The sequence below is a fragment of the Dama dama genome, chromosome 6 (assembly GCF_033118175.1).
Source record: "Dama dama isolate Ldn47 chromosome 6, ASM3311817v1, whole genome shotgun sequence".
NCBI classification, from domain to species: domain Eukaryota; kingdom Metazoa; phylum Chordata; class Mammalia; order Artiodactyla; family Cervidae; genus Dama; species Dama dama.
In genome coordinates this window covers 25663274-25669273 of record NC_083686.1, presented here as the reverse complement: position 1 = coordinate 25669273, position 6000 = coordinate 25663274, and positions in this window count along the sequence as shown.

The following is a 6000-nucleotide window of genomic DNA, read 5'->3' as shown; positions in this document are numbered from 1 at the left end:
GGAAAGAGAATGAATGTTCCATATAAGTCATGCATAAAACCAAGCGACTATGTGCCTGCTGCTGCTTAGGCACTTCAATCGTGTCCGACTCTGTGCGACCCCACAGACGGCAGCCCACCAGGCTCCTCTGTCCCTGGGATTCTCCAGGCAAGAACACTGGAGTGGGCTGCCATTTCCTTCTCCATCAGCTCAGGTTACCAAAACAAAATACCACAGACTAGGTTGCATAAGCAACAGAATTTTATTTTTTCATTTCTTGAAGCCAGGAAATCTAAGATCAATGTGCCAGAAAGGTAGGTTTCCCTCTGAGGCCTCTTTCTCTTAGCTTGTAGGCAGCTGCCACCATCCTGACCTGGTCTACACATGAAGAGAAGGAGAGGAACAGGAAGAGGGAGGGAGAGAAAGAAAGAGAGGGAGAGAGAGAAAGCCTCTTTGGTGTCTCTTCTTATAAGGCCACTTATCCCATCATGGGGCCACACCCCCACAATCACCATTAGCCCACTCAATCATGTCCGATTCTGCTACCACAAGGACTGTAGTCTGCCTGGAAGAGGGCAGATTGGAAGATCCCCCTGCAGGAGGCCATGGCAACCCACTCCAGTATTCTTGCCTGGAGAATCCCAGGGACAGAGAAGCCTGGCGGGCTACAGTCCATGGGGTCACACAGAGTTGGACACGATTGAAGTGCCTAAGCAGCAGCAGGCACATAGTCGCTTGGTTTTATGCATGACTTATATGGAACATTCATTCTCTTTCCTTCAAAAGGCCTTTTTCTTCCAAAATGTTCAAAGGAATGCCCTTTTAAGTAGCTAATTAACCTGGGCATTTTCTGAAATTAATAGTAATTTTTCTTATATTATCCAGTAGTGCTTATTCATGATAAATCTGTTTTGATTATAATGAGTATTTTTCAAAATTCTCTGATTAGGTATTTAATATTTGTCAATACAGAGATATTGATAAATAATTTCCCATCTCAGTTAAGGAGTAATGTGGATCTATATGGTTCGTTTGTGTTTGCTGTCCACTAACTTTACCTCCTTGAATCAAAAAGTTCTCTATGGGCTAAAATGCCATTTAATAAACTTAAGGACTCCTTGGCTTTTTAAAACATTTGTTCTCAGAGTTTCCTTCTTTTTGAGTTTTTAAGTTTTCTCTCATGTATGTGTGTGATATGCTGGAGACAGATCAACCATTTGGGAGGGAACAATAAATAACTCACTTTCAAATGATGCTAAACATGAAAACAAAAAAAATTTCAAGTGGTCATAAGAAACAGACATAACTCATCTAATCTACCACGTCAGAAAGTAAACACCTGCTTAAAGTCAAATTATGGCTTCAAGACTTCAAAACCAAAAGCTCCTGCTACACTAATCGCAAAATTTTCATCAAATACCTAAGGAATTGAAAAAGATCTTAATGGCCATTTTATCTCCATTAAAGGCAATTGGATACACAAGCCATTAACAGTAGGCTCAATTTCTAAGCTTGTGCCCAAGCACAGTTAAGCTTTCAGACAAACTTTGAAAGACACTGAGTTACCATTAATGTGTAGAGTAGCAAAAGCTTTTGATACCCTGTTAGGTTTGTTTAGTGAATGGGGTCTGTGAATTTAACTGACAAAAGACAGGGTAACAGGAGAGAAAGAAATACAAACGTATTAGTTTTGAGGGGGTTTTGGCACTGCTGCATGGCATGTTTGATCTTCGTTCCCTGACCAGGGATGGAACCCATGTTCCCTGAGTTGGGAGTGTGGAGTCTTAACCACTGGACCACCAGAGAAGTCCCTGAATTTACTGGGTTTTTTATATGCACAGGAGTTCACAGAAAAGTTAAAGTGGCTAGACTTGGGGACTTATATACCATTTTTAACAAAGGAAAGGGGATTTGAAGTTCAAAGGAAGATAAATTATGGAGAAGTGACTAGGAAATTTATAGAAGAACTAGTGGAAGATGCTGGGAAAGACTGAAGGCAAAAATAGCAACTGCAGAGGATAAGATGGTTAGATAGCATCATTGACTCAATGGACATGAACTTGAGCAAACTCCAGGAGATAGTGGACAGGGAACCCTGGCGTGCTGCAGTCCATGGGACTGCAAAGAGATGGACACAACTTAGCAACTGACCACTACTAACAACAACAAATGGAAGACAGGGTTATTTCAGTAAAGTCTGCTTACGTAAACTCGTCACAGTGCTGACTCCCAGTCTCTGATGATAAGAATGCTCTTCTCAAAAAAAAAAAAGAATGCTCTTCTCTGCCCAGTACAGTGGGGGCACACCATCCTAAAGGGAAATGTATAGCTTGCTTTCAGGCAGGTAAGGGGAAGGGGAAGGCAGAGGACTTCCCTGTAGCTGTTGATTCTCAATTGCCTTCAGCTCAAAATAATCCTTGTGCCAAAGTGGCATCCTTGGCAGGTGGGGACAGGGGAGTGCATCCTGATCCTTATCAAATGCTCACCTATTTTGAGAGTGGAAGATTGCTGTGGAAGAAGAAAGCTATTGCTTCCCAGCTCCTTAAATTTTATTTTGAAGACGTTTTCTCCTCTCAGTCTCCCTTGTGAGTCAGCAGGTTTCTCACTGCAAGAGCTTTTGTGTTGTGTAAGACCCCAAAATACAAAAATTTATTCCAAATTACAGAAAGGCCATATTAAATCTCTCAAGTTGCTCTGTTTTTCCCCAGCTGCATGCTTTTCTTCCTTTCCTTCTATTTCTTCATCCCATTCTAGCACAGCCCCATCTGTTTGAGTATTTCTCTTCACTTTCTTCCTCTGGATTCTTTATTAATGCACATGCTTTCCTACCTGCAGTACAGTGTAGAAAAGTTCCTGTGGTACTTTACAACAGTAAGCACCAGGACGTCTATTTCCCACTTTCATTTTTCATCTTCTTTTAATGTTCTTGCATTACATCTAGAAACACAATAATATAGTCATTCTGGCATGGCAAGATTTCCTTGTGTCTGCTTCCTTTTGTCTTCTGATTTAATCTTCATCCCTGATGGTGTGCTGGAGCTGCTTGCTAATTTTTCAGGGATTTTGTGAACTGGTTTTTAAGCATGGCTATTACTAAAAATTGACTTACATAAATTTACAATTAAATAAATTATGCTAAAAACATAGGTAATAAGTACTCCAAACTCAACCCAACACTTCCTAATTATTTTACTATACTATTATCTGTGCTCTTGAGGATGTTTATGCTGATTCTATCTATCTGTATGGGACTTCCCCTGTGGCTCAGTGGTAAAGAATCCGCCTGCAGTGCAGGAGACCCAGGTTCAATCCCTGGGCCAGGAAGATCCCCTGGAGGGGGCATGGCAACCCACTCTGGTATTCTTACCTGGAGAATTCCATGGGCAGAGGAACCTGGTGGGCTGTGGTCCATGTGGTTGCAAAGAGGCGGACACAGCTGAAGTGACTGAGCACGCACTCACATACATCACTCTGTATGGAGGCAACACTGTAGATGGTGTCCTACTGCCCACCTCTTTCCAACTCTGTATTTAGTGAGGTCAGGTTAAAAACCACAATTTGGAGTTTAATCCCCCCATGAAGCCAGTTGTTAAACATCTGCCAGCACACCACTGCTCTAAGCCTACAAAAAGCTGCTTGATCATTTATTAACTTTTAATGACCAAATCCTCACTTTTGATGGGTTTAACATCATTCTTCTTTCTTCCAGTTTCCAGATTTGTGCAATCAGTTCATAGAAAGGTTTCTACCAAGTCATATGCTTTGTCCTTTCAACCTTGGCTAAACAGGATAATTTTATCTTTGGTTTAGACAACAGAAGTTGGCTAACAGAAGATCAATGTCTGTCTCATTGAATAGGTGAGCTTCTTCCCTTGAGTCAGCTCTTAAGTTTTTTATTTCATTTGTTGCACACAAGCACCGCTAAAATCTTTGAGTGAATCTCTGTCAGTTGTACCGTAATCAAATTGTAGTCGTTGTTGCAGCTTTTCAATTACAGTCATCTGCACAGTTGGCATCGGAGAAGGCAATGGCACCCCACTCCAGTACTCTTGCCTGGAGAATCCCATGGACGGAGGAGCCTGGTAGGCTGTAGTCCATGCGGTCGCTAAGAGTCGGACACGACTGAGCGACTTCACTTTCACTTTTCACTTTCGTGCATTGGAGAAGGAAATGGCAACCCACTCCAGCGTTCTTGCCTGGAGAATCCCAGGGATGGGGGAGCCTGGTGAGCTGCCGTCTATGGGGTCGCACAGAGTCGGACATGACTGAAGCGACCTAGCAGCAGCAGCAGCACAGTTGGCATAGTTTAGTTTCTAACTCATGTTCACTATTCCTTTATCATCTCTACCAATTCTCTCTCTCTCTCTGTTTTTTAAATACAGTAGTTTTTAAAAAAAATATTTATTTATTTATTTGGCTGCACTGGGTCTCAGTTGTGGCCCTTGGGATCTTCAGTCTTCATTGCATGTGTGATCTTCAGTTGTGGTATGTGGGATCTAGGTAGATTTCCTAATCTAGAGGGCTTCCCATGTGGCTCAGCAGTAAAAAAAAAAATCCTCCTGCCAATGCAGGAGACACAGGAGACGCAGGTTTGATCCCTGAGTCAGGAAGATTCCCTGGAGAAGGAAATGATAACCCACTCCAGTATTCTTGCCTGGGAAATCTCACAGACAGAAGAGCCTGGCAGGCTACAGTCCATGGGGTTGCAGAGTCAGACACGACTGAGCAACTGAGCACTCACGGGATCTAGTTCCTTGACCAAGGATCCAACCCGGGCCCCCTGCATTGGTAGTGTGGAGTCTTAGCCACTGGAACACCAGGGAAGTCCCCCAGTTCACTCTCTGAAGATACTTTGTCAACACAGCTATTTCCACTTGAAGGAGACTCTGATTTAACTGAGAAGAAAACTAATGTATTTTTAAAAAATTTCCTGCCAGAACCGTACGTAGTTTTCTGAGGCTTTTAAGAATTCTGCGATTTAGAATTATTCCATTTGTTATCATCTGGGGCTTTCTCCTTTTCTTTGGAGGCCAGATTTCAAATGTTGGAAAACAATGACATCAAGATCATCTCAATAATCTAAAGAGTACTATAGGAATTAAAATTGTAAATTACCAACATCAGAATGTTTCCAGATGTGGTAGAGACAATCTGAGAACAGGAGATTCCAATCCCTCAGGCAGGAAAAAGAAGCAAAAAAAAAGAGATAGGACAGGGTGGCAGATGGCAAATTCCTATGGCTTCCCACTTTTGCCTGCAATTGACTTTAAAATAAATAAATAAATAAAATAAATAGCTCAGAGATGGTTTAAAAGTTGTGCTGTTTTATTTCTAGGTAACTGAGAAATTGCCTCAAAGACTATGCTGCTTTCCTGGTTCTATGGAGCTTCCTTCTGGAACTTCGTTTCTACAGGAGTTGGTGATTGAGTGAATCCTGTAATAAAAATAGGTTCACAGGATACATCCCTGGGGGTGATTGGCTGTGACCGGGATCACCTGAGCTTTGACTACTTCCCTTGAAAGTAGCTTCCACACACAGATAGCAGCCCCTGCAGGCGTGGGGCCCAGCCTTCTCCCAGACTTCAGCTTACATGTCTCCTCGGGGCTCCTTAGTTGGAGAGGAGGTGGGGGAGCTGGTGCTGTGATGTGCACCCTCTGTGGGGAGACCTGGAGTTGTCAGAACTTGGGTTGTCGGGGAAAACCTGGTTGACATGTCACAGTGGGTCCCCAGGTTCCCAGGTGCAGAGGCCTCTCTGTTCCCCTCCGAGGTCTTGGGCTGGGCAGAGGATGTGAGGACAGGGCCGCTCACAGCTGTGCTCCCAGACAAGGAAGGGGCCCCGGTGGACGCGCTGGGTCTGGAAATGACGGGCACTGGCTGAAGCTGGACGCGTGCCACCATGCTGACTCTGGGCCTAATTCCATCTGGTGCTCCAAAAATACTGGATGGCCACAAAGCTAGCAAGGGCGCTGCCTCCCTGTTGTAAGCAAACTCTGGTCGCTCCATCAGTCTTTGAATTGGCT